Here is a 20,341-nt window from a genome sequence, read left to right on the forward strand (position 1 = left end):
ATCAGCTAGTGTATGCTGGCAATTACAATACATAGATTGGGGATAGGCAACCTAGAGCCCTAGATGATTGAATGAAATAATCTTTATTGGTGTCAGCGCCATCGGCCATAGCAATAAAACAACAATACAATATACAAATAATAGAAATAAAAAGTCCATTATATAAAATACATTTTGGGGTTTCGGGTCAATGGTGGATCTTATTCCGATTGCCCCAGCTAGAAACCTTGCAACCTTTGCTGTCACCTGCTCATCTTGATCTGCCAAGAGAAAGAACACTGTGGCAGTGGTTGGGCGACCTGGAATGGACAATAAAAGAGGGGTGATAATCTCATTCCTCAAGTCTTTATAAAGAGTGCAAGCCAGGAGGGCATCCGCCACTGATTCGGGACTGCCATCTCCACAGGGACATAAGCATTTTTTTATGTGGAATCTGTTGGAATCGTCCCTCAAGTACAGCTGAGGGCAATACATTCAATCTTGTGAGTGTAAAAGCCCTAGATGTTCTAGTTTACAGTTCTCATCATTGTATGATGGAGATTGCAGTCCAGAGCTTCTTTTGCCTATTCCTGGCAGGAAAAGAGCTTCATTTGATGAAGCTTCATTTCAGTGAAGAGGTTGCCCCTGTGTTGAAGCCATTGCTCTTGGCATTATTTGACGTACAAAGAGGAATCGCACCATATCTAATTTCAGTGATTTCCGCTTCTTCCTGGCACAGATGGATTTCAGCTAATTCTCACTCATTTCATCCTGCTACTAAGTCACATTTCCTTCCTTTGATTTATCTCAATGGGATTTCATCCTATTAATTTCTGCCCAATTCTTTCATTTCTCAAGTTATTTTACTAAATATCTCCCCCACCCCCCATGCTATACGTTCCATGTCCCAGGCACACCATTATATTTGATGCTTTTAAAAGATCTATTAAGCTTTGATGAGCTATGCGGAATTGGCCAAATTGACATATAAACTGCGGGACAAGGACAACCGTGACTTCAAGGAAGAATGGGAACTTTTTACAAATTATCTAAAAAGACAACAAAATGATTTGGACTCCTTGGTAGGTTTAAATAAACATCCACAAATTTATTAGATAAATACATGATAGATAAGGCGATATGTACAACTTTATAACATGCAGAGAGCAATATGTGCAAAGAAACCAGAGAGGGGAGCTGAGGGAAGTCCTTGGCGGGCGGGAATAAGAAAGAGGGGGGGGGGAAATATAATTGGTTATATTGATTGATAATTTGTTAAAATTGTTCAGTAAAATATATGTACAAAAAATAAAATAAAATAATCGATTAAGCTAACTGGGGGGGTAGTTGGGGCAGACAGGGTCCAGAATAATCGTTTAAAAATATTGTTATGAGTTATTTGGGGGGGGGGATAATGGAGTAGACAGTATGCTGAGACTGATCTGACCCCTGGATCCAGCAAGTGTTAAACTAGAAGCCAGGCTATAGTGGATCTGTGCAGATGGCGAATGGGTGGCCCCCTCCCTGAACTGACTGGTAATTAGAAAGACAAAAGGCCCAAGTGGAGGGTTGCAGTGATGTGAGCTAGAAGCTAGAAGCTGGAAGAAAATTTGCAAGCTGGGAAGCCAGACAGAGAAAGCCATAATTGATTTTTGTTAGAACCAAAAGAGGTGGTCAGGTGCGCCATTCCAGAAAAATATTGGGGGGGGGGAGAGCTGATGTAATGTGCAACGTCATGATGTTGCGCATGATGCCTGGACATCAAAGTGATACCCACATGCTACACTGTCTGGGCATTGCACAGCAGCTTGGTTTCTTTGGCTAGTGGCTGCTCTGCCTCCTCCTCCTGCTGCTGCTGCCGTCATGGGCTGGGGGCTGCTACCCCACTGTGGCAGGGAAAGGAGCTGCTGCTGCATTCCTGGCTTGCACAACTGCATAAAGCCCAGACGCGACAGTGCTGCACCTGGGCATTGCTCCCAATGAACATTGAGGAGGGCCAACCATTTAACGCCTGCTGAAAGCTTTCCTATTCCATCAGGCCTATGCAGGCAATTAAGGATACAGTGGTACCTCAGGTTACAGACGCTGCTAACCCAGAAATAGTACTTCGGGTTAAGAACTTTGCTTCAGAATGAAAACAGAAATCGCATGGCCATGGCGCGGCAGCAGTGGGAGGCCCCATTAGCTAAAGTGATACCTCAGGTTAAGAACAGTTTCAGGTTAAGAACGGACATCCAGAATGAATTAAGTTCTTAACCCAAGGTACCACTGTACATCTTTCAACTGTGGCTATTTAAGAGGAGGTTTTCCGAAGGGGATGGTATCCACAATATACAAAATACTGCTCCAAAATCCCACAAACCCCCTCGACCTAATCAAAAAACCATGGCAAGACGACATAGGCTATGATATGAACCCCACCCGATGGGCTAGAATGTGGGCTAAACCTCCCTTTGAATCCGTATCAGCGAAAAGAAAAGAACTCACTCTGAAACTCACAGATGGTACCTAACACCATGGAAACTAGTGCTGATACACCCAGGAGCCTCACCAAAATGCTGGAGAGGGTGCACCTCCACATGTGGTGGGAGTGCCCCAAAATCCAACTAGCCTCGACAACAACCATACGAGAAATATGCAAAATAACTAAGCAAGTTATTACAAAACAATTTCAGAAATAGACTGGAAAGAGAAGTTACAACTTCCAGTGCGGTGTGGTGTAGTGTCTTCCAGTGTGGTGTAGTGGTTAAGAGCGGTAGTCTCATAATCTGGGGAACCGGGTTTGCGTCTCCGCTCCTCCACATGCAGCTGCTGGGTGACCTTGGGCCAGTCACACTTCTTTGAAGTCTCTCAGCCCCACTCACCTCACAGAGTGTTTGTTGTGGGGGAGGAAGGGAAAAGGAGAATGTTAGCCGCTTTGAGACTCCTTAAAGGGAGTGAACGGTGGGATTTCAAATCCAAACTCTTCTCTTCTTCTTCTTATTACCAGACTTAAAACCATGGAGAGACCTGGTCTGAATAGAGACATTGGATTCTTATCTCATTATACATAATAAAGCTATTTTTGGCCATCTCATCCCTTGCTTTTTCCTGTAAGACTCATTGCAGTCATTAACAGTCGTCAACTGGTTTACCACACCTATCAGCCATTCCCACCACCCTTCTGAGTAATACCCCTCCCTATCTTCTCGCTATATATAAGGGTCTGGTGACTTCTGTTTCAGTGTATCTGAAGAAGTGTGCATGCACGTGAAAACTCATACCAATAACAAATTTAGTTGGTCTCTAAGGTGCTACTGGAAGGATTTTTTAAATTTTGTTTCAACTGTAGCAGACCAACACGGCTACCTACCTGTATCTAGAACTAAGTGAGTATTAGAAGTCACCCCAAAACTGGCCCTACTAAACATCTTCCAAGATAACAACGCCTACTCACATCACAAAGAGCTCATAACCCACCTACTCTCAGCAGTCAGAAACATCATAGCCAGATACTGGAGAGACCTGTCAGGAGTAAGCATGGACCAATGGTACCAAACAGTATGGGAAACAGCCTTACTAGAAAAGCTAACCAATAAACTGAAACTGACACGGGGACAAATGGAAGAAGATGCCTTCCCTCTATCACACACACACAGCCTAACAAGACAACGGCAAGAATCCACCAACAGCATACAAATCAATATGGCTAACCTGATTCAAAAACACCCATCAACCCCACTCACACATAATAAAAAATAATAATTTTTTTATTTATATCCCGCCCTCCCCAGCCGAAGCCGGGCTCAGAGTGGCTAACAACAGTAAAATAATACAACATTCTATAATCATTTCATTATAAAATCAGTTCAAATCAAATTAATGGCAACCATTGGGCTAGAGTTCTGTGAAATGTGACATGAAAACAAATTTCACCACAGCCAATCACAAACAAACAACCACACCCTAAGCCAACCCCAACCTCTCACCACCAAAGGAACACAAGTGAAGAGTAAAGAAAACCTGCACAAGCGACACTGACACAAAACCCCACACATACATTAAGTAAAATAGAAACATCGCCACCCCACCCCACCCCCACTCACTGTGCTGGGCCCGGGGGCTAACCTGAGCAACGCGGTCCGGGTCCGGTCCCAAATCCAAGGATTCCACAAGAAGTCAGTCCAACAGGGCCAAGGCAGAAAACCAGTCTAGGCCAGGCACAGGGTAACAGGCAGGTTCCAGTAAGCAGCAATGTTGCTCCCGCAACCCGGGGCGGGGTCCGGCAGCCTTTTACCTCTGACAGGGTAACGTCCAGTCCTGATCCCCTGGTGACTCACCTCCCTGTCTCGCCCGAAGGTGAGCACTCCTCCTGCAAGTACTCAGGTCTCTCCTCCTCTCAGACCTGAGTCTCTGCAGCTCAGGAGACGTCGGTGGGTTACTAGACCCAGAAGCTGCCTCAGCCTCTCCTGACCAAACCAGTAGTGGAGCAGCTGCATGTGATTACCCAGCAAAGGACAACGAGGTAATCCCCGCATCTGGAGTCAGGGCAGGCTCAGGCCCCTGACTTGACCCAGCTGGTGCTTGTTGCAGAGGTACCAGTGCAGACTGGGGCTCTTCAGAATCAGACCTCAGACTCGGTTCAGATGCCACCTGAGGCAGAGGATCCGGTGCGGACTGAGACTCCACTGAGTCCGAGCCCGAGTCCCAGGCCATCACACTCACCTTCCCCCCTTTTCTTCCTAATATAACACTAATGTCTCAACAAATGAAACTGATCTGTAGAAAATGTGACTTGAAAGAAGAGGCATTGCACATCCTTTTGTAAACCAATAAATCTTTAATAAAAAAACGATGCAGGAGGAAATGATTAATAATAGGACCCACAAAGGGGAGGTGGTAGGAATGTCCCAAAATCCAACTCTTCTGCATAATGCATGTATTTTGTAAACTAATAAATCCAGCCATGGATAGAAAGACCTAGCACTACCTTTGTCATGCTAAGGTGGTTACAGTACTGCTACCTAGTTAAAGTACCCTGGAAAGGTCATAGGAGGTGGCCATAGGATGGTTGGAGATGGACCAAGCTGTGCTGTACTCAGTGACAGGCAGGAGCAGCAAGGCTGGCACATTTAGCAGAAATTGCCTAAAATTTGCACATAACAGTTCATAAGTTTCTTTCCAGAAGGACTAGATATTTCTTTTTTTAAAAAAATAAAGGAAGCACAGAGTCTGGTGGCTCTATTTGGGGTGCCAATGAAGGTCTAACATGGGCACCAAGTTGGTGAGCCCAGCCCTAATGGACCATCCTCCACTGACTTTGGGGACTAGGAGAAATGAAGAGTGCAAACACAACACACTAAAATCCTACAATTCAACAATGGCAATTCTTTGTTTGTAGCCATGTTTCAAGGATATCCTCTCTGGTAAACATGTCTAGCAATAAATTGAGGGACCCTCAGACACAGAAAGCTCTAATTCTGAGTATAGTGTAAAAACGTAAAGGTAAAGGACCCCTGACTGTTAAGTCCAGTCGCAAACGACTCTGGGGTTGCGGTGCTCATCTCACTTTACTGGCCTAGGGAGCCGACGTTTGTCCACAGACAGTATTTCCAGGTCATGTGGGCAGCAGGACTAAGCCACTTCTGGCAAAACCAGAGCAGCACACAGAAACGCCATTTACCTTGCTGCCAGAGCGGTACTTATTTATCTACCTGCACTTTTTGGCGTGCTTTCGAACTGCTAGGTTGGCAGGAGCAGGGATCGAGCAATGGGAGCTCACCCCGTTGTGGGGATTCAAACCGCTGACCTTATGATCAGCAAGTCCTAGGCTCTGTGGTTTAACCCACAGTGCCACCCGCGTCCCACTGAGCATAGTGTACATGTAGCACCCTGCTTGTGGTTAACGCTGAGCTGGAATGAAATATTCAACACAGCAATAGAGAAATTAAAATAATAATTTATTTGTCAGACAAATAAATGATAGGCACAGTGGTATATGGTTACCAAAGCTCTGCCCCCTCCAGCCCTGATGGCCAGCACTTATATTTCCTCAGCCCAGCCCCCTTGCTCCTCCTTTGGCTGCCTCTGTCCAATCAGCCTGGTTGAAATTCCTATTGGCTGTTTGCTAGAACCAATCATAAAAGATACACCCATTTCCTATTACCTTTTATGGGAGACAAAGAGCTATATTTCCTTCTATCCATAAATGGCAGACAAGTAGCCATATATCTTACATTTGCCTCAACAAGGCACCTTATTTACCAGATCACCTTTTGCCCCTGTTGCCCCTGCATTCCAAAACAAATGGCTAAAACAAATGTCTCACGGTATTAAATTCTATCTAAACAGAGATCTTGGGTTCACATTCTCACACACCATCAATGAAATAAGAATCTAACATAAGAATCTAACATTTCTTACTTTCTAAATCCTTTGCCTAATTACATTAAGCCAACAAATCTCATACATAACATAGATAGCTTTTTAGAAGAAAAGGCCTTTGCAAAGTAAAAAGGAACTCAGTAAAAAAACAGCTTCAAAAGAAGCCTCTTCAGTTTACACCCCCCCCCCCTTTCCCAGCCAGCTGCTTTTCCCATTAGCTCTTCCCAAAATTTATTGCCCTTTAACTCTCTCTCAGTATACCTTAAACCTTTAGGAAAATATGGCTAGAGTCTGATGGGAGGCACATGGTATTATTTTCTGTCAAACAATAAATCTTACTATTTACCAACTCTTAATTAGTGTTTTTGCAGCTTGATTGTATTCTGTAATATGTAAGGTCAGTGTAACATTTGCTCCCAGCCTGTAATTCCCTTTTACAACTTTGAAAAACTTGTCTCCTGCTACTGCTATAAGTCGGGGGGGGGGGCTTGTTCAAGAGAGCAGAAAGATAAACAACTGCCAAAGTACTTAGCCAGCTGGTTTCTGCCTGGCATGAAACATACAAACATTTGCAAATATATCTTTAAGCTCATTTTAAAATACAGGCCTTGAACAGATGCCTCATACACACCTATAAATCCATCACAGCACACCCAAAAGTACAGGATGATTTGATGTGGAAATAACAGTGGGGACATTCTCCAAACACACAAACACACACACAAACACAGGGAGAAAGAGAAAGAGAAAAATACCTAGTTCTCTTGCATGTATCCTTTAGGATACTGCAACCAGGATCCCGTTTTAGGGGGTACCTTACGTCCTTCACCCTAAGTGCCCCAAATGCAGACCTTCATGCAGGAAATAAAGCAATGTTCCTTTCCCATCTTCCCATCAACATTTTATCTCTCTTTATATATATATATATTAAAAGCTCTCCTTCAAAATCCCATTAAACTCTTCCCGATGTAAAAATGCACCCTTGTGCCCTAGTGTAGATACGACTTTTATTAACATTCTGAACTTCATTTTGAGTTTTTTCCCACTGTACAGTGAAACTTCTCAGTTCTCTCTCTCTCTCTCTCTCTCTCTCTCTCTCGTCAGAGAAATTGGAAACAAATGCGTGCACATAAACGCACACACTGGTGAAGATTAGAGGGCAGAGAACTTCAGTGGTATTTTTCAGTGTCTCTTACAAAACATTTTTATTGAATTTTTATTTTTCACTTTCTTTTCAGACCTCATGCTTTTCAATGAAGACAGATAATTTAAACACCAGAATGCCTACAAATCTAAGGCCAGCTCTCTTTTTTATTATTCGCTCTCCAAAAATGATACAGTGGAGAAGGATTTCAAGCCATCCTTTTATGCTTACTGAAGATACTAAAGAACTCCGGAAAAGCATTAAACTACTTATGTGCCCATATAGAGATGGTAAATTGTCCCTTCCGAAGTAGGAATAAAACCAGCTTCTCTCTTTACTCTCTAAAGCACAGAAGTTAAATAGACTAATGGTGTATTTTCTATTACTATCATTACAAATCAATTAATGTGACCGTAATTTAACCCAGCTGTGCAGTTGTTTTGGCAATTTGGAAGGTATAAAATGTTTAAGTTTAAACTTTTAACCTTCCTGAGAGGTATAAAGCAAGCTGCAAGTACCGCGGAAGCCATTCAGAAGTATCTAAAGATGATTAGGTGTGTTATTTTGTTTCCAAGCTCAGCAATTCTCTAGTTTTCATTAATTTGCATATTTCACAGCACAGTGGTCAAAAAGCACATATACTACAATTAAGCATAACAGCTTTCTCAGTGTTGAATATGGAGGCTTGAGGTGGCATTTCATGGGAATGTACAGCAATGCGAATAGCACAGTCTTAGTCCTAATAGAAGGTTTCAACAAATGTGATTAACGACTAATTGCTAGCATTGGCTAATTATAATGCATTTGGCTCATTGCTAGAATGAGCCAAAAGGAGAGTATCTGCTCATTAGTAGAGGTGGTAACAAAGTTCAAAATGATTTATTTCAGAATATGAACTTGTCCGGCTCAGAATGCTCACACAAAGCATTATTACAAAGTGAGCAATGTTTCCTTTGAAGTTCTCCTCTAGGCTGAATCTTAATCCAGAAAGATATGTCTTTCTTTCTGGTACCCTCAGCACCATCAAGTACCATCCTAGATACTAAGGAGCCTGATAAATTTTGGCTCCTTCCGCAGTATTTATTTAAAGTAGTAACGTATCACTTCAAGTAGTCATGATTCCCCCCAAACTGTTTTGGGAATATTATTTGGTAAGGGTGCTGAGAGTTAGGAACTCCTTTTCCCCACACAGACCTGAAATTCCCAGTGTTGTTTAACAATCTCTCTGCCCAGGGAATGGTGGAAATTCATTATTTAAGTCTAAATCTGATCATTTAAATCTGAAGCTCTGTTTTCTTTCCCCTTAACTATAACAGGGAATCAACAAACTTTATTTCATTTTCACATAAGTGGATAAAATTTGCAGGCCAAGGAAGCCCCTCCAAGAGTAGATGAAGACTTACAAATATGGAAAAATCCATTTTTTCTTCCTACCATTTCCTTTTCATGGAAACACCATTCATGAGAGAGAGAGAGAGAGAGAGAGAGAGAGAGAGAGGTGGCTTTAAGATGTTTGTTAAGGAAAATATTGAGAAAGATGCAGTCCACCCCAATAGTTTAATATCGGCATTCATGCCCTGCTCTCATAGCCCAAACTCTGAGAAGTATGACCCCATCATGAGTGATATATTTGTTTACTTCAACCACCCTCTCCCAAATCACTGTGATTAAAGTGCAATTGGAAAATAATGTACAGTGGTACCTCGGGTTAAGTACTTAATTCATTCCGGAGGTCCGATCTTAACCTGAAACTATTCTTAACCTGAAGCACCACTTTAGCTAATGGGGCTTCCCGCTGCTGCCACGCCACTGGAGCACGATTTCTGTTCTCATCCTGAAGTAAAGTTCTTAACCCGAGGTACTATTTCTGGGTTAGCGGAGTCTGTAACCTGAAGCGTACGTAACCTGAAGCGCATGTAACTCAAGGTACCACTGTATTGTGATTGTTAGACCTGCCTATAAAACAACAGGTCCTCATTCCTCACTGTCCCAGGCCTCCCCTTGTGAGCTCTTGGTGGCTCCCCAGTTAGCTTCAGTTTGGTTCTGATAAAAGGGGCAGGGATGAGGTGTGTTTAACTTACTGGAGAAAAAACCAAGGCAACAGGGCAATTGGGAAGGTAGGGGACTCCCTCATCCAATTTGAAATGTCTTCTTGATAGCATCTTCCAATTCAGGAATGTGAGCTCATGCTCCAAATCAGCCTGTGGTGCAGTGGTTAGAGTGTTTGAACCGGGACTTGGGAGGTCAGGGCTCAAGTTCTCACTCAGCCCTGAAGGCCAAGAATTGTCTCTAAGACTAACCTGCCCCACTGGGTTATTGTGGGGATTAAATGAGATGCGGTAGAACCATGTACGCCACATGGAGCTCCTTGGAAGAAAGGCGGGATATAAATCAAATACATGAATAAATTATTCTGGGCACCCACAGAGCTGATCCATGCCCCGATTAGATACAATATCAGCTTGGATGAACCCTACTGATCAATAAGACCTTTTATCCAAAGTTCATGTGAATTTATTTTGAAATGCTGTGCTTTCCCTAGCCCAAAGTATTCCGGTAAAAAGGTAAAGGGCCCCTGGATAGTTAAGTCCAGTCAAAGGGGACTATGGGGTTGTGGCACTCACCTCGCTTTCAGGCCGAGGGAGCTGGCATTTGTCCACAGATAGCTTTCCGGGTCATGTGGACAGCATGACTAAACCGCTTCTGGCGCAACAGGACACCATGATGGAAACCAGAGTGCACGGAAATGCCGTTTACCTTCCCATCGCAGTGGTACCTATTTATCTACTTGCACTGGTGTGCTTTCAAACTGCTAGGTTGGCAGGAGCTAGGACAGAGCAACAGGAGCTCACTCCGTTGTGGGGATTCGAACCACTGACGTTCTGATCATCAAGCCCAAGAGACTCAGTGCTTTAGACCACAGCGCCACCCGCATACCGAATAAACAAGCACTCAATCACTGATAGATCCACTCACCATTGTGATGCTCAAAGCAATGAAGATGATGCCTCCCCAGCTGTTGACATTGGCTGTGGGTTTCTTGTGATGTCACAAAAGCACTTGGCAACTGAGTGGATATAAATCCAGGCCAAGGGAAAAGCCCTTTTCTATTTCCAGCAGGACACACCTGGCAATGGATGTGACATTCAGCACTGCCCAGGTTTCTTCCACTTGGAGGAGGCAAACTGGTGAATGGAAGGAGCCAAGCCTCTGGCAGTGGGATGCTAGGGAGTGATAATAAGGCAAGTTTGCTTACTTGAAGGCTGCTGGTATCTGTGATTAGAAGCTGGCGGACGTCTCATGATGGACGTTTTGGTACAATGGAACACTGTGACAGAAACCAGAGCACACAAAAAGGCCGTTTACCTTCCTGCCGCAGCGGTACTTATTTATCTACTTGCACTGGTGTGCTTTCAAGCTTCTAGGTTGGCCGAAGCTGGGACAGAGCAATGGGAGCTCACACCGTCACAGGGATCTGAACCGCTGACCTTCTGATCAGCAAGTCCAAGAGGCTCAGTGGTTTAGACTACAGCACCACCCTCATCCCCCCCCCCCATTATCCATTCCTGTATAGAGAATGTTGACAAAAGAGGAAAGCAGAGGGGATGGAATGGGGAATGGGAGCATTCATAGATGTCATGGATGTCATAGAATCATAGAGTTGGAAGGAACCATGAGAATCATCTAGTCTAACCACCTGCAATTCTGGAATCTTTCACCCAACACAGGGCTTGAACCCGTGACCATGACATTAAGAGTCTCATGCTCTACCAACTGAACTATTCATCTTATCCTTCCCCCTCCCCACCCATACTTTTAAGAACATTAATGTGCAGGCATGGCATCTTCATTAACTGAGGGGGACCTGTGGAGATAATATTTTTCTTTTAGTCAGATTAGAGCCTATAACTAAATACTGGCAGATTTCTTTAGATAAGTGGGGAGGACACTGAATTATTTTATTCATGAAAATGGATGGAAACAGTTTAAGATAATTTTGCAGAACACGACAAGAAAATTGTAGAGCTTTAATGTGCATTTGCCAGGTCAGTCAAAAAGACACAAAACATTTAAATCCAATGCACACATCACAGTAGGCATTTTTTTATTAGCAGAAATAATTTCCCTGCCATACTTGCCAAGAAGGATGGGGTTATATTACTAGTGGCAGTGACTGTGCCTTGAAATTCATTCCTCTTGTGCCACACATTCAATTGCTTTAATATTCTTGGCTTGACCTCTTGGACCTGTAGTATTTTTATATGCCTCTGAGTCATGGTGATTTATCTACATATTTCACAATGCAGGCCAAGAAATGGAAGCATAATGACCTTCTCTTCTAAGGTGAGTGGGTCCAACATATTTTTGATGTCCTGTCACTACAAGACCTGTTCAGTCACTTTAAAAGACTGTGCAGTTTCTTGGTTACATTTAAAGAAAAGCCAGAGGACCAAAAGAACTGGTTCGGAATGGACTAATCTTTAATGTAAATTGGTTTTGGAACTAAGATTTAAATTTGCATTGTTGGTTAGCATTAATTAGATTTGCATTTTCATATTAATTAGTTTAACACCTCCAAATCAGTTTCTAAGGGACAATTGAGGCAAGGCACTGAGAGCTGTGACATAAATATAATCGGAATTAAGGCATTAAATACTTTTCAAATCCACATGATCAGAGTCCATGAAATTTGGAGGATTAATTCACAGAGCCATTGGATTCTCCAAATACTTTGAGTTTAAAACATTTTTATTTTGTGGGCCCTTTGATGGGAGCATGAAAGAAACTGAAGAGACTGACAGTTAACATATTCTCAAGTCTTCCTGCTGTTTAGTCTATGAATAAAAGGCTTTTGTTCACATGTGATAAAATGTGTTTCGCCGCAAAGGTAAGGGGGGGGGGCATATTGCCACTGTTAAACCTTTAGTCTATGCTGTCACACTCATAGCCACGGCTTATATTCAACCTAGCACAAAGGTTAAGGTTCCACCAAGACAAGGATTTTCCCATCTCTTCCCTCTGTGCACCTTCCTAAATCTGTCTTGGGAGTTCTCCCAACCCTCCAGAGCAGATATAGAGGAGGAGAGGGGGGAATTCTTGTTGCAGTGATGGGAATCCCTGCTCTAGTTTCCATTAGCATTATGAGTTAGGATCCCATGCTAAGTCAAGTTACATTTGCGTGACGAGACCCCTCCCCCCTAGTGAAATGAAGACACTGGACACATTATTTAAGGTTAATGAGCATAAAAAGGCCACAACTTTATTGATTACAGGAATTGGAAGGTATTGGCCTTAGGCATTGGCTCCTATCGACTACCTGGCAAGGGGACCGGGAAGGGTTATCCACCAGCCGTGGGAGTCCTGTTGAAGTATGCCAACTAGGATCCCATGGGTGTCACCGCTCGGGGGCGTGCCGGAGGCCCTCACCTCCCTAGGTTTCGGACAAGGCAACGCCCCCTGGAGTCCTCTACCGGACTACCCTTTTCATTGGGGGAAGGTGATGGCGCTTCCTTCCCCCCTCATTTGCATAACAATTAACCCCTGCCAATGTGGTCCCTGGGCGAGCCGGCCTTAAATGGGCTAGGCCACGCCTTCCGTCTTCTCACGGGGGCTAGAACCAGCCCCCGCGTGTGTGGGAGGGGGTGGCCCGCAACCCCCCCTCCTATCGAGCTCGGAAGTGGCTTTATCACACAGCAAGAGCCTTTCCTGGAGTTTGGAGGTCCTGGACTGGGAACCCAGTAGGGAGCTTCAAAAAATTGACAGGCAGAGGCCAAGAAAATTCCAGCCACCCATTTCAGAGGTTGTGAGATAATTAGAGAGTGGAGTAACAAAACACAAGTGGGTCTAGGTTTGTGAAAGTAGTTCTGGTAAAGGACCTTGAAATCTCAGTGCTCTCCATGGCTAATTAATGGGTACATGTGACAGGTTAGGATCCAAATAGCTGGCGTGCTCCTCTGTCGTCCTCTTCTCCTTGTGCCCTCCATCTTTCCCAACATCAGGGTCTTTTCCAAGGAGTCTTCTCTTCTCATGAGGTGGCCAAAGTATTGGAGCCTCAGCTTCAGGATCTGTCCTTCCAGTGAGTACTCACGGCTGATTTCCTTAAGAATGGATAGGTTTGATCTTCCTGCAGTCCATGGGACTCTCAAGAGTCTCCTCCAGCACCATAATTCAAAAGCATCAATTCTTCGGCGATCAGCCTTCTTTACTCTCACTTCCATAAATTTACTACTGGGAAAACCATAGCTTTAACTATATGGACCTTTGTCGGCAAGGTGATGTCTCTGCTTTTTAAGATGCTGTGTAGGTTTGTCATTGCTTTTCTTCTGCAGTGATCATGGAGCCCAAGAAAGTAAAATCTCTCACTGCCTCCATTTCTCCCCCTTCTATTTGCCAGGAGGTGATGGGACCAGCTGGAGTGCAGAAGGTGATTTTTGCCAGGATCACAACTGGGAGATCGAGGCTTAAGTTCCCTCCTCTCCTGCTGCCCTTGCTCCAATCCTACTCAGTGACTATTTACTATGTGCCTGTCAGCATGCAATATTGCTAGTTCAATATTGCATCTAATTTGGCCCTAACAGCCTTACCATGGATTCAGAGGGGTGTTTTCTGCAAGTGAGCCCTTTTAGCAGCCATATAATATTTACCTATCTGTGAAGTCACTTACTTATTTCAGAGCATTCTTGGCAATGCAGTAACTGTGTCCGGAAATGACTGGCAGAATCCGAGACCAGGGAGAAGAGCTGGTGGAAGAAGATTGGAAGAAATTTAAGATTTATTTACAAAAACATTGTAAAATTTTTGAATGTTGATGACGTTGAAATGAATTGAAGTAGTTCTAGTAACAAGGTAAAATAAGAATATGCAAGAATGGATTGATATTAGATGAAAATCTTGAAGTTATAATATGTGAGGATAAATAACTAAGGATAAATTAAGAGGTATGAATTTGCTGAACCATTTTTTTTAAAAAATAATACAAAAAAGGGAGGTGTGAGGAAGTCAGGAAAATAAGTTAATGAATGGTGAGAAATTAAAAAGAGGGATTTTTTATTTTTATTTTTTATTTTTTATTTTTCTCTTTAATGTTAAATTTAAATTTCTGTATTTTTGTATTTTTGTGTTTTTGTATTTCTCTTGTGTTTTTTTTTGTTTATTGTCTTGCAATTTTCTTTTTGTTAAAAACTTAATAAAATATCATTTTTTAAAAAAAAGCAGTGCAGTAACTGTGTCTTGGAAATAAACCTTAATAGATGTAATGTTCGTTACCGAACGAGCATGCAAGTGCATCTGGATAGTCTTGTGGCAATTTATTTTAAAGTCCTACCAGCTGCTAAAATGAACCATATTAGAACGGTGTTCTCGCTAAATTGACATGCAGGTCTTGACCTGCACAATAGTCTAACATATCCTTTCACAAACATCTGTTATATAGAAACTCATTATTCAGAACTTGAAATATCACAAGTAAATACTTTCGGCAAGATTATTAGTGTCATGTATATCATTTAAAAACTTCAATTGTCATTGGTGAAGTATACAAGCTGCTCAATTAAAGCAGGCATGTGGTGCAGTAAAAACAAAAGCTCTGTAAATTGACTTCATGTTCATTATAACCGACTCTATATTTTTCCCAAATAACGGTGTCAACATACTATTGTCAATTACTTTGCCAAATACCAAAATGACTCATAAAAGGAGATGCTAATCAGAACCATGGGGATGAACTGCCAGGCTTTGCTCATAAATATTATTAGTATTTTATATTTAAATATAAATGACTGCATCATTTCTATAATGATTACTCCTCAATAAGACAATTGGTTTGCAATGTCTTCTCAGACTACATTCATTGTTGCTGCTCCTTTGCCTTGAATGAATACCTAGACTAGGCTCTCCTCTTTCCTAGCCCCTGAGTGTATACCATTAGACTACTATAATAAAAGTTTATTTATTTCCTTTTGGATTTGGTCTTTGGAGGGAGCCAGGACCCCAGAAGAGTGAGGTGTCTACACCCTAAAGCCTTGCTTAATGGCTCCCAGCTTGGGTGAATATATGTTTTCTGATGTGATAGTTTGGAAGGACTGCCATGTGCTGTGACAACCCACAATAATGGTGGGTATAAAGTCCATCAAAGTAAGAGCAACTGAATTACCCCAGGTGGTAGGTGGGGCGAGGTCCTTGGGTGTTGAAGATTGAGTCTCAGACCAAATGTTCATATCCCACTCCTACTTTTTGTATTCTTTTTTCTTCTGTTTAGTTTCAGACCTTTAATTAACCTAGCTTATTTGCATTGTTTTATGCAATGGTGTTTAGTTTAAGCTGTTAAAGTAGGTTAGTTTATTTCAATAGTTTATTGTTTATTTTTTACCCAATATTGTACTGAGTGTTGTATATTTTTGGTAATCATTGATATTGTGATTTATTATTGTTTCTAATGCTTCTGAATGGTTATACTAAGAGCCAGCATGGTATATTTATTGGTTACAGTGATGGATTAGGACCTGGGAAACCAGGGTTCAAATCCTAGCTCTATTGGGCATTGTTGGGAGTGATATAAATAGAAAGGAATGTAAGCTTTTTTATATGTGATAACAGCAGCAAGATTATTATTGGCCCAAATATGGAAACAAGAAGAATTGCCGACGATAGAAGAATGGAGGATGAAGCTAATGGACTATGCAGAATTGGATAAACTAACAGGAAAGATTTGAAACTGGTGGGAGGGAGCAGAAGTTAACCGAAGACTGGAGTAAATTTACAGATTATTTGAAAAGTATTTGTGAAGACCAGAGGACGTTTGTAGGTTTGCAAGAAGTTTTGTGAGGAGTACTATTGGAAGTATTGCAAAAATGGAGAAGGGGGGATGATATGTTAAGAGAAGTAAAGGCAATATAAAGTTAAGAAATGCATAAGAAGTGGTTAGGATGGAGGATCATCAGAGGTACTGATGGAAGTCCAATAAGATTGCATAAGTGATAAAATGTGTGGTACGTTTTATAATTTGTATGTTAAAATCAATAAAAAATTATATAAAAAAACAAACAAATCCTAGCTCAGCCACGAATCTCACAAGGTGACTTTGGGCCACTCAGTCACAGTCTCACAGCCTAACCTACTTCACCGGGTAGTTGTGAGAATAAAATTGGGAGGAATCATGCACCTCACTTTGGGCTTTCCTTAAAGGAAAGGAGAGATATAAATGCAATAAATAAATGAATACTTATTTGAAATGTTGTGAGTTATTTTGAGCACAAACAGATGGTGATACGCCCTCTTCCATTTGTCTAAGCATATAACATAGATACCTTGACATCTCAGCTCCTGTAATCCTCTTGTGAGACCTTTGAAATACCAGGTTACCTTCTCCTAAGAAAGAAAATCCAGACTGTAAAACTCTTATGAGACAACGAGCAGGTAAAATACGGTATTACCCATGACAAGTGTCTCTTCCTCTGTAGGCTAGTATATTCGTGGCTCACACACATGAATGTATTTTATGCATTTGTATTTTGCCACCTCCAACACTTGAAATAGTATTTGTGTAATCAATTGACCCCCCAAAGGGACTCTGCTCTTTCACTATTGTAACATAGCTACATTATGCAGCACAAGGGATTTAGTAGCAATCCTATCTTCATCCAGTCAGCATTACTCAAGGACGGGAATGCACCTGGGAATTAGACATTTGGCAATGTTATCTAAAGTAGCTGCTAAAATCTGAAGCCAAGTAACATCTTTTTTGAAATCAGAAAAGAGATTGCAAAGATGATGAGTTGCAATAACTATTTTCATCTAGGATTTTAGGAGAGCTTCATTCGAGCTTCCCATATTTTTAATTTGAGTTGCTGAAAATGCCCTACTGCATACTCAACAATGTATATTGATCTTTATTGACCCACCATGCTGTACAATAGCAGGTAACTTGATGGTGTTTATGACACAAGTTAATTGCATATAATTTTAGAAGTTAATTTTCACCACGAAATAAAATGTGTGATTATGGTAACAAACAAGAAGACCCCCTTTGAAATAACCCTAATTACTTACATAACATGAGCTACAACTGTGCTATTATTTCCAGATGCATGAATCAATTAGTTCAGTGGTGTGCTGTTCTTAAAACACGCACACTTCTAAAAAGTCATCTTGGGGAAATTGTTAATCTTATAAATAAAAAGGCCCCCATAATTTTTCCTCTATGATGACAATGTTTGTATTTCCAGTAGAGTGGAACCAATTTTTCCTTCCCATTTTGTGGGGAGCATTCTTCCTCAGTGAAAGAAGAGGAGGTGAATTCTACTCATATGGGGGAAGTGGGCAAAATATTGCCGTTTTCTTTTTCTTGTTTAAAATATTATTTGGTTTTATAAATTTGTTCACATTCATATTCATCCATAGTAAAAAAAAACAAACCAAACAGAAACAGAAACAGAAACAGAAACAGAAACAGAAACAAAAAACCATTCACAAGAATCTTCTGAATCTCTAGATTCCCCTCCTCCCCTCCATGGATTCTTTAAGTGACTTTTAAATTGCATATTGTAAGTCCATCCAATTTACTGTCCTCCACTGTATCCAAGATCTATGTATCATTGCAAGAGTTATTTAAAACCTGCTAAAGAGTTCAAGTGTTTACAGTGGTCTTTCAAATATAATATAAATTTGTCCCAATCTTTATTGAAGTTTTGATCCTCCTGGTTTCTGATTTTCCCAGCTAATCTTGCCATCTCTGCATAGTTCAGTTGGAAATGTTGCAGTTTTCATTGAGGGTGGGCAGGAACTGGGTTGCCGTGCCTTAAGCAAGGTGGCGAGAAGTTTTCTCCAAGCCCATTTTAAACTGTGACAGACACTTGACATGGCTGCTCACAGCAGACACAACTCATGCTGGTACTTCCTGGCATAGGAAGCTGCCGTATACAGAATCAAGCCAGGGGTGAATTTAGCAGGACTTGGGAAGACAGGTGAATGAATGCCAGTGTACTGGAAGAAGCAAAGATCACCAGTATTGAAGCAATGATTCTTCAACATCAACTTCGTTGGACTGGTCATGTTGTGCGGATGCCTGATTATCGTCTTCCAAAGCAACTACTCTATTCTGAACTTAAAAATGGAAAGCGTAATGCTGGTGGTCAACAAAAAAGGTTTAAAGACTCTCTCAAGGCAAATCTTTAAAAAAATCAGTATAAACACCAACAACTGGGAAACACTGGCTTGCGAGTACTCCAATTGGAGAACAGCCTTTACCACAGGTTTCATGGGCTTTGGAGACACTCAAACTCAGGACGAAAGGGAGAAACGTGCTAAGAGGAAGGCATGCTTGGCAAACCCTCACCATGATCAACTCCCTCCAGGAAACTTATGTCTCCACTGTGGAAGGATGTGTGGATCCAGAATTGGCCTCCACAGTCGCTTACAGTCACACCGTTAAGACTGTGTTTATGGAAGACAATTTTACTTGGCTACGAGTGATCACCAGAGAAGAAGTAGAATGCACCAGTGCCATGCAAGGAAAACCTTCATCCACAACATAGCTGTGTGCCATGGAGCTTAGAGTGGTCTAGAACAGTGTTTCTCAATCTTTTTCCAACCGTGGCCCCCTTCCAACCTTGTTTCCTTCATATACGCCTCCATCCTACCAGTAGAAAGGTAGCTATTTTGTTTGTAAACAGAACATGAATTTTATTTATGATTTTTATAATCATATAATTGTGCCTGTGGCCTCCTTGGAATATCCTGGGGCTCCCAGCCCCCCCCCCCAAAAAAACCACTGGTCTAGAAGAAGTAGACTAATAACACCGTGGAGCCTCCTAGTTGCTCCTACTAGTCATGAGGTAGGCTTGTTCCTACCTAGAATTGAACCTGGGGCCTTCTGCTTGCAAGGCAAACACTGCACCTTGTCTCTGACATCCATATACGGACCTCCAGAATGAATTAAGTTCTTAACCCGAGGTATCACTGCATGCCATATATGGTTGATAGGCTTAGGTGTCTTTCTGAGAATGTTGCCGATCTTTAATTTTGAAGTTATTTATTTATTGCACTTGTTGCAAAGCCTTTTCTTATACTCGTATTGCATTTCCTTATTGCCGTAAAGCAGCAGGTACAATTCCTGGGGCAGCAGTCAGCAAACCTACCCACTTTTCAGCCACCGCACCTGTTAATACTTGTCTAACAGCATTTTTCCTGAATGAAATAAAACAACACTTTCCTCCACGCTTGCAAACCCTAAAGGAAGGGCTTGTGGCCCCAAATTGTCCCAGCTGTGTGGAGAATCCACACAAATGGTTTATTACTCAATTCTGTGAGTTAGATGGAGTGATTTAAAGTGGCTTTCGTGAGCAGATATAATTGCAAATGTTTCAGCGTTTCTATAGTTAATAGATTTTAGTTTTCTGCTGTTACAGGAAAGTTTCTCTTCTGGCAATTATCGTGACTTTGAGGTAATTTGGCATCACTCCACATGTTCATCTCATGCCTCTTGGTTCTTTTTATCTATTTATTACATTTGTTTAATATGCAACCCATTTTCCCAAGGTATACAGTGGTACCTCGGGTTACAGACGCTTCAGGTTCTGCTAATCCAGAATTAGTACCTCGGATTAAGAACTTTACCTCAGGATGAGAACAGAAATCGTGCAGCGGCAGTGCGGCAGCAGCGGGAGGCTCCATTAGCTAAAGTGGTACCTCAGGTTAAGAACAGTTGCAGATTAAGAACGGACCTCCAGAACGAATTAAGTTCTTAACCCGAGGTACTACTGTATTAGGTGTGGATGTCTTTAAAAAAAAAAAAAAAAAAAGCCTATGAGATCCATCAACACTAGCTCAGTATTGTCCACACCAGGAGTGGAGAAGTGG

The sequence above is a fragment of the Podarcis erhardii genome (genome assembly GCF_964252035.2).
Source record: "Podarcis erhardii genome assembly, chromosome: 11".
In the NCBI taxonomy this organism is placed as follows: domain Eukaryota; kingdom Metazoa; phylum Chordata; class Lepidosauria; order Squamata; family Lacertidae; genus Podarcis; species Podarcis erhardii.